Raw genomic sequence first — 12,382 nt, 5'->3', positions numbered from 1 at the left:
CATCATTAGAAATGAGAAAGAAAAGAACAAACCTATACACAATGAGCAATGGACATTTATGTTCAATACAATTATTGAGCCGATTGGATTAAGGGCTTCCCTTAAATGGAAGAAAATTTACTTGGGCTAATAATTTGGCTGATCCAACCTATGAAAAATTAGATAGGGTTTTAATGTGCCCAGTGTGGGAAGAGAAATATCCTCTAACTATACTACAAGCTTTTGCTAGGGGGGTGTCAGATCACACACCTTTTTATTTGGACACGAGAGATGAACAACCAAAAAATACATATTTAGATATGAGAATGCTTGGGCCTTGAGGGAGGGGTTTAAGGAATTGATACAGAAAACTTGGAATGAAAAATACTTTGGAGATATATTAGAAAGGTGGCAACTCAGGATGAGAAATTTAAGGAAGAAGGCAAAAGGATGGAATAGAAATGTAGATGCCTGGTATAGAAAGATAAAAATAGATATTGTCAAAAGATTAGATGAAATAGATAACAATAATGAAATTAGGGGAATAACTATGGCTGATAGAAATGAGCAAAAAGAGCTCAGAGAACAACTGAAAAGGGTGATGATGCAGGAGGAGATTAAAATAATACAAATATATAAGGATAAAGAAATCACAGAGGGAGATGAAAATACAAGATATTATCATTCCAAGGTTAATGGGAGGAGGAGAAAAAATAGAATAATATCCCTAGAACAAGGAGTGATAGAAGGAGAGGAGGAACTGATGAAATATATTACTAACTTTTACAAAAAATTGTTTGGACACCCTGAAGAAGCCCAGGTCTCAATGAGAGACATGGAAACTAACAAGATTAGTGATGAATATAAAGAAAGGCTGATGTGCCCCTTCTCACTAGAAGAGATTAAAATAGTGGTGTTTGGAATGAAAAAAATAAAATAAAAGCCCTGGACCAGATGGGTTCTCTGCTGCTTTTTACGAGGAATTCTGGGATTTGGTGAAGGGATCTCAAAGCTCTATAGAAGAATTTCTTAGAGGGAAAATTAACATTGCCAGGTTAAATTATGGCATCATTACATTAGTGCCAAATACTAAAGATGCTAAACAAATTCAAAAATTTAGACCTATATGCTTGTTGAATGTTAGCTTCAAAATCATTACAAAAGTTTTAATGAATAGGTTAACAATGTGTGTGCCCCCTGTTATTTCCAAAACCCAGACAACATCATGGAAGGGGTGGTGATCCTGCATGAAGCTCTGGACACTTTTCTGAAGGAAATATGCCCTAGAGGCAATAATAAAGTTGTTATTTATATTTCCTTATATCATGATAAATGTTTATTAATCATGCTAGAATTGTATTAACCAAGAACTTAGTACATGTGTGAATACATAGACAAATAGAGTGTCCCTAGTATGCCTCTACTAGACTAGCTCGTTAATCAAAGATGGTTAAGTTTCCTAGGCATAGACATGTGTTGTCATTTGATGAACAGGATCGCATCATTAGAGAATGATGTGATGGACTAGACCCATCCGTTAGCTTAGCACTATGATCATTTAGATTGTTGCTATTGCTTTTTCCATAACTTATACATGTTCCTATGACTATGAGATTATACAACTCCCGAATACCGGAGGAACACTTAGTGTGCTATAAACGTCACAACGTAGCTGGGTGATTATAAATATGCTCTATAGGTGTCTCCGATGGTGTTTGTTGAGTTTGCATAGATCGAGATTAGGATTTGTCACTCCGATTGTCGGAGAGGTATCGCTGGGCCCTCTCGGTAATGCACATTACTATGAGCCTTGCAAGCAATGTGACTAATGATTTAGTTACGGGATGATGCATTATGGAATGAGTAAAGAGACTTGCCGGTGACGAGATTGAACTAGGTATGATGATACCGACGATCGAATCTCGGGCAAGTAACATACCGATGACAAAGGGAACAACGTATGTTGTTATGCGGTTTGACCGATAAAGATTTTTGTAGAATATGTAGGAACCAATATGAGCATCCAGGTTCCGCTATTGGTTATTGACCGGAGATGAGTCTCGACCATGTCTACATAGTTCTCGAACCCGTAGGGTCTGCACACTTAATGTTCGATGACGATATGTATTGTGAGTTATGTGATTTGATGTACCGAAGGTTGTTCGGAGTCCCGGATGTGATCACGGACATGAAGAGGAGTCTCGAAATGGTCGAGACATAAAGATTGATATATTGGAAGGTTATGTTTGGACACCGAAAAGGTTTCAGATAGGTTCGGGCATTTTCCGGAGTACTGGGGGGTTACCAGAACCCCCCGGAGGGTTAACGGGCCTTCATGGGCCTTAGTGGAAGAGAGGAGGCGTTCAGGTGGTGGCGCGCGCCCCCCAAGCCCAATCCGAATTGGGGGGGGGGGGGCGGCGCCCTTTCCTTCTCTCCCTCTTCCTCTTTCCTTCCCCTCCTAGTTGGACCAGGAAAGGAGGGAACCTACTCCTAGTAGGAGTAGGATTACCCCCTTGGGGCGCGCCCCATGAGACCGACCAGCCCCCACCTCCCCTCCTTTATATACGGGGGAGGGGGCACCCCATAGACACACAAGTTTATTTCTTAGCCGTGTGCGGTGCCCCCCTCCACAGATTTCCACCTCGGTCATATTGTCGTAGTGCTTAGGCGAAGCCCTGCATCGGTAACTTCATCATCACCATCAACACGCCGTCGTGCTGAAGAAACTCTCCCTCGGCCTCAGCTGGATCTAGAGTTTGAGGGACATCACCAAGCTGAACGTGTGCAGATCGCGGAGGTGCCGTATGTTCGGTACTTGATCGGTTGGATCACGAAGACGTTCGACTACATCAACCGTGTTACTCAATGCTTCCGCTTTCGGTCTATGAGGGTACGTAGACACACTCTCCCCTCTCGTTGCTATGCATCTCCTAGATAGATCTTGCGTGATTGTAGGATTTTTTTGAAATACCGCGTTCCCCAACAGTGGCATCCGAGCCAGGTCTATGCGTAGATGTTATATGCACGAGTAGAACAAAAAGGAGTTGTGGGCGTGGGTATATACATATTGCTTGTCGTCACTAGTTGTTTCTTGATTCAACGGTACTGTTGGATGAAGCGGCCCAGACCGACATTACATGACCACATTCATGAGACTGGTTCTACCGACGTGCTTTGCACACAGGTGGCTGGCGGGTGTCTGTTTCTCCAACTTTAGTTGAATCGGATTCAATGAACAGGGTTCTTTCTGAAGATCAAAAAGCAATCACTATACCACGTTGTGGTTTTGGTGCGTAGGTAAGAACGGTTCTTGCTAAGCCCGTAGCAGCCACGTAAAACTTGCAACAACAAAGTATAGGACATCTAACTTGTTTTGCAAGGCATGTTGTGATGTGATATGGTCAAGACATGATTATATAAATTGTTGTATGAGATGATCATGTTTTGTAATACAGTTATCGGCAACTGGCAAAAGCCATATGGTTGCCGCTTTATTATATGAATTGCAATCGCCATGTAATTGCTTTACTTTATCACTAAGCGGTAGCGATAGTCATGGAAGGAATAGTTGGCGAGACGACAACGATGCTACGATGGAGATCAAGGTGTCAACCCAGTGGCGATGGTGATCATGACAGTGATTTGGAGATGGAGACCAAAGGCACAAGATGATGATGGCCATATCATATCACTTATATTGATTGCATGCAATGTTTATCCTTTATGCATCTTATTTTGCTTAGTTCAATGGTAGCATTATAAGATGATCTCACTAAATTTCAAGGTATAAGTGTTCTCCCTGAGTATGCACCATTGCCACAGTTCGTCGTGCCGAGACACAACGTGATGATCGGGTGTGATAAGCTCTACGTTCACATACAACGGGTGCAAGCCAGTTTTGCACAAGCAGAATACTCGGGTTAAACTTGACGAGCCTAGCATATGCAGATATGGCCTCGGAACACTGAGACTGAAAGGTCGAGCGTGAATCATATAGTAGATATGATCAACATAGTGATGTTCACCATTGAAAACTATTCCATCTCACGTGATGATCCGACATGGTTCAGTTGATATGGATCACGTATTCATTTAGATGACTTGAGGGATGTCTATCTAAGTGGGAGTTCTTAATATGATTAAATTAAACTTTAATTTATCATGAACTTAGTACCTGATAGTATTTTGCATGTCTATGTTGTTGTAGATAAATGGTCCGTGATGTTGTTCCGTTGAATTTTAATGCATTCCTAGAGAAAGCTAAGTTGAAAGATGATGGTAGCAACTACATGGACTGGGTCCGTAACTTGATATTATCCTTATTGCTGCACAGAAGAATTACGTCCTGTAAGCACCGCTAGGTGCAAAGCTCGCTGCAGGAGCAACACCAGATGTTATGAACGCCTGGCAGAGCAAAGCTGATGAGTACTCAATAGTTCAGTGTGCCATGCTATACAGCTTAGAATCGGGACTTCAACGATGTTTTGAACGTCATGGAGCATATGAGATATTCCAAGAGTTGAAGTTAATATTTCAAGCAAATGCTCGGATTGAGAGATATGAAATCTCCAATAAGTTCTGCAGCTGCAAGATGGAGGAGAATAGTTTTGAGAGTGAACATATACTCAGAATGTCTGGGTACCACAACCACTTGACTCAATTGGGAGTTAATCTTCCTGATGATAGTGTCATTGACAGAGTTCTTCAATCACTGCCACCAAGCTACAAAAGCTTCGTGATGAACTATAATATGCAAGGGATGGATAAGACAATTCCCAAGCTCTTCGCGATGCTAAAAGCTGCGGAGGTAGAAATCAAGAAGGAGCATCAAGTGTTGATGATCAACAAGACCACTAGTTTCAGGAAGAAGGGCAAAGGGAAGAAGGGGAACTTCAAAACGAACGGCAAGCAAGTTGCTGCTCAAGTGAAGAAGCCCAAGTCTGGACCTAAGCCTGAGACTGAGTGCTTCTACTACAAAGGGACTAGTCACTGGAAGCGGAACTGCCCCAAGTATTTGGCAAATAAGAAGGATGGCAAAGTGAAGGTATATTTGATATACATGTTATTGATGTGTACCTTACTAATGCTCGCAATAGCGCCTGGGTATTTGATACTGGTTCTGTTGCTAATATTTGCAACTCGAAACAGGGGCTACGGATTAAGCGAAGACTAGCTAAGGAAGAGATGACGATGCACGTGGAAAATGGTTCCAAAGTCGATGTGATTGTCGTCGGCACTCTACCTCTACATCTACCTTTGGTATTAGTTTTAGACCTGAATAATTGTTATTTGGTGCCAGCGTTAAGCATGAACATTAGATCTGGATCTTGTTTGATGCGAGGCGGTTATTCATTTAAATCAAAGAATAATGGTTGTTCTATTTATACGAGTAATATCTTTTATGGTCATGCACCCTTAATGAGTGGTCTATTTTTACTAAATCTTGATAGTAGTAATACACATATTCATAGTATTGAAGCCAAAAGATATAAGTTTAATAATGATAGTGCAACTTATTTGTGGCACTGCCGTTTAGGTCATATTGGTGTAAAGCGCATGAAGAAACTCCATGCTGATGGGCTTTTGGAATCACTTGATGCTTGCGAACCATGCCTCATGGGCAAGATGACTAAGACTCTGCTCTCCGGAACAATGGAACGAGTAACAGACTTATTGGAAATAATACATACTGATGTATGCGGTCCGATGAGTGTTGATGCTCATGGCGGGTATCGGTATTTTCTTACCTTCATAGATGATTTGAGTAGATATGGGTATGTCTACTTGATGAAACATAAGTCTGAAACATTTGAAAAGTTTAAAGAATTTTAGAGTGAAGTGGAAAATCATCGTAACAAGAAAATTAAGTTTCTATGATCTGATCGTGGAGGTGAATATTTGAGTTATGAGTTTGGTCTTCATTTGAAACAATGCAGAATAGTTTCGCAACTCACGCCACCTAGAACACCACAGCATAATGGTGTGTCCGAACATCGTAACTGCACTTTATTATATATGCTCGGTGTTGGAAATATGCCCTAGAGGCAATAATAAAATGGTTATTATTGTATTTCCTTGTTCATGATAATTTTCTATTGTTCATGCTATAATTGTATTAACCGGAAACCGTAATACATGTGTGAATACATAGACCACAACATGTCCCTAGTAAGCCTCTAGTTGACTAGCTCGTTGATCAATAGATGGTCATGGTTTCCTGACCATGGACATTGGATGTCATTGATAACGGGATCACATCATTAGGAGAATGATGTGATGGACAAGACCCAATCCTAAGTGTAGCACAAGATCGTGTAGTTCGTTTGCTAAAGCTTTTATAATGTCAAGTATCATTTCCTTAGACCATGAGATTGTGCAACTCCCTGATACCATAGGAATTCTTTGGGTGTACCAAACGTCACAACGTAACTGGGTGGCTATAAAGGTCCACTACAGGTATCTCCGAAAGTGTCTGTTGGGTTGGGACGAATCGAGACTGGGATTTGTCACTCCGTATGATGAAGAGATATCTCTGGGCCCACTCGGTAATGCATCATCATAATGAGCTCAATGTGACTAAGGAGTTAGCCACGGGATCATGCATTACGGAACGAGTAAAGAGACTTGTCGGTAATGAGATTGAACGAGGTATGGGGATACCGGCGATCGAATCTAGGGCAAGTAACATACCGATAGACAAAGGGAATTGTATACGGGATTGATTGAATCCCCGACATCGTGGTTCATCCGATGAGATCATCGTGGAACATGTGGGAGCCAATATGGGTATCCAGATCCCGCTATTGGTTATTGGCCGGAGAGATGTCTCGGTCATGTCTGCATGGTTCCCGAACCCGTAGGGTCTACACACTTAAGGTTCGGTGACGCTAGAGTTGTTATGGAAAATAGTATGTGGTTACCGAAGGTTGTTCGGAGTCCCGTATGAGATCCCGGACGTGACGAGGAGTTCCGGAATGGTCCGGAGGTGAAGATCGATATATTGGACGAAGGGTATTGGAGTCCGGAATTGTTCCGGGAGTACCGGGTGACGACCAGCGTGTCCGAAAGTGGTTTCGGAGGCCCCGGCAAGTGTTGGGGGGCCTTATGGGCCAAGGGGAAGGGGCACACCAGCCCACTAAGGGGTTGTGCGCCCCTCCCACCCCATCTCACGTAACCAGGAGAGGTGGGGGCACCTCCCCTAGGGCAGCCTCCCCTCCTGGCTTAGGGGGCAAGTCTCCTATGGGTGGGGGCGCCCAAAACCCATCTAGGGTTCCCTCCCTGGCCACCACCCCTCCCCTAGATGGGATCTGAAGGGGCCGGCCCCCTCTGCCCTTCTCTTATAAATAGTGGGGGTGGGAGGGCTGCTAGACGCGACAAACCCTTCCCCTAGCGCAGCCCCTCCCCCTCTCCTACACCTCCTCCCCCTCCTCCGTAGCGCTTGGCGAAGCCCTGCCGGAGAACCACGAGCTCCATCACCACCACGCCATCGTGCTGACGGAGCTCTCCCTCAACTTCTCCTCTCTCCTTGCTAGATCAAGAAGGAGGAGACGTCCCCGGGCTTTACGTGTGTTGAACGCGGAGGCGCCGTTGTTCGGCGCTTAGATCGGAATCGACCGCGATCTGAATCGCTGCGTGTACAACTCCACCAACCGCGTTCATGTAACACTTCCGCTTAGCGATCTTCAAGGGTATGAAGATGCACTCCCTCTCTCTCGTTGCTAGTATCTCCTAGATTGATCTTGGTGACACGTAGGAAAATTTTGAATTATTGCTACGTTCCCCAACAGTGGCATCATGAGCTAGGTCTATGCGTAGATTCTATGCACGAGTAGAACACAAAGTAGTTGTGGGCGATGATTTGTTCAATTTGCTTACCGTTACTAGTCTTATCTTGATTCGGCGGCATTGTGGGATGAAGCGGCTCGGACCGACCTTACACGTACTCTTACGTGAGACAGGTTCCACCGACTGACATGCACTTGATGCATAAGGTGGCTAGCGGGTGTCTGTCTCTCCCACTTTAGTAGGATCGGATTCGATGAGAAGGGTCCTTATGAAGGGTAAATAGCAATTGGCATATCACTGTTGTGGTTTTGCATAGGTAAGAAACGTTCTTGCTAGAAACCCATAGCAGCCACGTAAAACATGCAACAACAATTAGAGGACGTCTAACTTGTTTTTGCAGGGTATGCTATGTGATGTGATATGGCCAAAAGGATGCGATGAATGATGTATGTGATGTGTGAGATTGATCATGTTCTTGTAATAGGAATCACGACTTGCATGTCGATTAGTATGACAACCGGCAGGAGCCATAGGAGTTGTCTTAATTTATTTATGACCCGCGTGTCAATGAAAACGCCATGTAAATATTTTACTTTATTGCTAACCCTTAGCCATAGTAGTATAAGTAATAGTTGGCGAGGCAACTTCATGAAGACACGATGATGGAGATCATGGTGTCATGCCGGTGACGATGGTGTTCATGCCGCGCCTCGAAGATGGAGGTCAAAGGCGCAAGATGATATTGGCCATACCATGTCACTTTATGATGTGCATGCAATGTTTGTCATGTTTACATCTTATTTGCTTAGAACGACAGTAGCATAAATAAGATGATCCCTCACTAACATTTCAAGAAAGTGTTCCCCCTAACTGTGCACCGTTGCAAAGGTTTGTTGTTTTGAAGCACCACGTGATGATCGGGTGTGATAGATTCTAACATTCGAATACAACGGGTGTAAGCCAGATTTACACATGCGAAACACTTAAGTTGACTTGACGAGCCTAGCATGTACAGACATGACCTCGGAACACAAGAGGCCGAAAGGTCGAACATGAGTCGTATAGTAGATACGATCAACATAAAGATGTTCACCGATGATGACTAGTCCGTATCACGTGATGATCGGACACGGCCTAGTTGACTCGGATCATGTATCACTTAGATGACTAGAGGGATGTCTATCTAAGTGGGAGTTCATTAAATAATTAGATGAACTTAATTATCATGAACATAGTCAAAAGGTATTTGCAAATTATGTCGTAGCTTACACTTTAGTTCTACTGTTTAAGATATGTTCCTAGAGAAAATTTAGTTGAAAGTTGATAGTAGAAATTATGCAGACTGGGTCCGTCAACTGAGGATTATCCTCATTGCTGCGCAGAAGGCTTATGTCCTTAATGTACCGCTCGGTGTGCCGAACCTCGAGCGTCGTCTGTAGATGTTGGGAAACATCTGACATACACGTTTTGATGACTACGTGATAGTTCAGTGCGTAATGCTAACGGTTTAGAATCGTGGCACCAAAGACGTTTTTGAAACGTCGCAGAACATAAGAGATGTTCCAAAGACTGAAATTGGGATTTCAGACTAGTGCCCACGTCAAGAGGTATGAGACCTCTGACAAGTTTCTTAAGCCTGCAAACTAAGGGAGAAAATCTCAATCGTTGAGCATGTGCTCAGATTGTCTGAGTACTACAATCGCTTGAATCGAGTGGGAGTTAATCTTCCAGATGAGATAGTGATGGTTCTCCATAGTCGCTGCCACCAAGCTATTAGAGCTTCGTGATGAACTATGACATATCAGGGATAGACATGATGATCCTTGAGCAACTCATGATGTTTGACACCGCGAAAGTAGAAATCAAGTAGGAGCATCAATTGTTGATGGTTAAACCACTAGTTTCAAGAAGGGCAAGGGAAAGAAGGGATACTTCGTGAAATGGCAAATCAGTTGCTGCTCTAGTGAAGAGACCCAAGGTTGAACCCAAACCCGAGACTAAGTGCTTCTGTAATGAGGGGAACGGTCACTGAAGCAGAACTACCCTAGATACTTGGTAGATGAGAAGGCTGGCAAGGTCGACAGAAGTATTTTGAATATACGTTATATTATTGTGTACTTTACTAGTACTCCTAGTAGCACCAGGGCAATAAATACCAGTTCGGTTGCTAAGTGTTAGTAACTCGAAATAAAAAGCTGCGGAGACTAGCTAAAGGTGAGATGACGATATGTGTTGGAAGTGTTTCCAAGGTTGATGTGATCAAACATCGCACGCTCCCTCTACCATCGGGATTGGTGTTAAACCTACATAATTGTTATTTGGTGTTTGCATTGAGCATAGACATGATTGGATTATGTTTATCGCAATATGGTTATTCATTTAAGGAGAATAATGGTTACTCTGTTTATTTCAATACTACCTTCAATGGTCTTGCACCTAAAATGAATGGTTTATTGAATCTCGATCGTGGTGATACACATGTTCATGCCAAAAGATATAAGATAGTAATGATAGTACCATATATTTGTGGCACTACCATTTGAGTCATGTTGGTATAAAACGCATGAAGAAGCTCCATGTTGATGAATCTTTGGACTCACTCGTTTTTGAAAAGATTGAGACATGCAAACCATGTCTATTGGTAGATATGCATGAAGAAACTCCATACAGATGGATCGTTTGGACTCACTTGATTTTGAATCACTTGAGACATGCAAATCATACCACATGGGCAAGATGACTGAAAGGCCTCGTTTTCAGTATGATGGAACAAGAAAGCAACTTGTTGGAAGTAATACATTTTGATGTGTGCAGTCCAATGAGTGCTGAGGCACGCAGTGGATATTGTTATGTTCTTGCTTCACAGATGATTTCAGTAGATGCTGAGTATATTTACTTGATGAAACACAAGTCTGAATTATTGAAAGGTTTATGTAATTTCAGAGTGAAGTTGAAGATCATCGTGACAAGAGGATAAAATGTCTATGATATGATCACAGAGATGAATATCTAAGTTACGAGTTTGGCACACAATTAAGACACTGTGGAAATTGTTTCACAACTAATACCGCCTAGAACACCATAGTGTGATGGTGTGTCCGAACATCATAACTGCACCCTATTGGATATGGTGCATACCATGATGTCTCTTATCGAATTACCACTATCTTTTATGGGTTAGGCATTAGAGACAACCGCATTCACTTTAATTAGGGCACCACGCAATTCCGTTGAGACGACACCGTATGAACTATGGTTTAGAAAAACCTAAGTTGTCGTTTCTTAAAAGTTTGGGCTGCGACGCTTATGTGAAAAAGTTCCAGGTTGATAAGCTCGAACCCAAAGAGGATAAATGCATCTTCATAGGATACCCAAAATAGTTGGGTATACCTCCTATTTCAGATCCGGAAGCAAAATTGATTGTTTCTAGAAATGGGTCCTTTCTCGAGGAAAAGTCTCTCGAAAGAATTGAGTGGGAGGATGATGGAGACTTGATGAGGTTATTGAATCTTCACTTCAACTAGTGTGTAGTAGGGCACAGGAAGTTGTTCCTGTGGCACCTACACCAATTGAAGTGGAAGCTTATGATAGTGATCATGAAACTTTGGATCAAGTCACTACCAAACCTCATAGGTCGACAAGGATGCGTACTACTTCAGAGTGGTACGTAATCCTGTCTTGGAAGTCATGTTGCTAGACAACAATGAACCTACGAGCTATGGAGAATCGATGGTGGGCCTAGATTCCGATGAATGGCTCGAGGCCATAAAATCCGAGAGAGGATCCATGTACAAAAACAAAGTATAGACTTTGGAAGAACTACTTGATGGTCGTAAGGCTGTTGGGTGCAGATGGATTTTAAAAGGAAGACAGACAATGATGGTAAGTGTCACCATTAAGAAAGCTCGACTTGTCGTTAAGATGCTTTCCGACAAGTTCAAGGAGTTGACTACGATGGGACTTTCTCACTCGTAGCGATGCTAAAAGTCTGTTGGAATTATGTTAGCAGTTACTACATTATTTATGAAATCTTGCAGATAGGATGTCAAAACATTGTTTCCTCGGCGGTTTTCTTGAGGAAAGGTTGTATGTGATACAACCACAAGGTTTTGTCAATCCTGAAAGATGCTAACAAGTATGCAAAGCTCCAGCAATCCTTCTAAGGACTGGAGTAAGCATCTCGGAGTTGGAATACGCTTTGATGAGATGATCAAAGATTTTGGGTTTATACAAAGTTTATGAGAAACTTGTATTTCCAAAGAAGTGAGTGGGAGCACTATAGAATTTTTGATGAGTATATGTTGTTAACATATTGTTGATCAGAAATGATGTAGAATTTCTGGAAAGCATACATGGTTATTTGAAAAGTGTTTTTCAATGGAAAACCTGGATTAAGCTACTTGAACATTGATCATCAAGATCTATAAGGATAGATCAAAAAACACTTAATGGTACTTTCAAATGAATACATACCGTGACAAGATTTTAAAGGGGTTCAAAATAGATCAGCAAAGAAGGAGTTCTTGGCTGTGTTACAAGGTGTGAGTATTGAGTAAGACTCAAGACTTGACCACGGCAGAAGAGAGAGAGAAAGGACGAGGGTCGTCCCCTATGCTTC

This window comes from Triticum dicoccoides, chromosome 1A (genome assembly GCF_002162155.2).
Source record: "Triticum dicoccoides isolate Atlit2015 ecotype Zavitan chromosome 1A, WEW_v2.0, whole genome shotgun sequence".
NCBI lineage: Eukaryota > Viridiplantae > Streptophyta > Magnoliopsida > Poales > Poaceae > Triticum > Triticum dicoccoides.
This window is presented reverse-complemented; position numbering follows the sequence as displayed.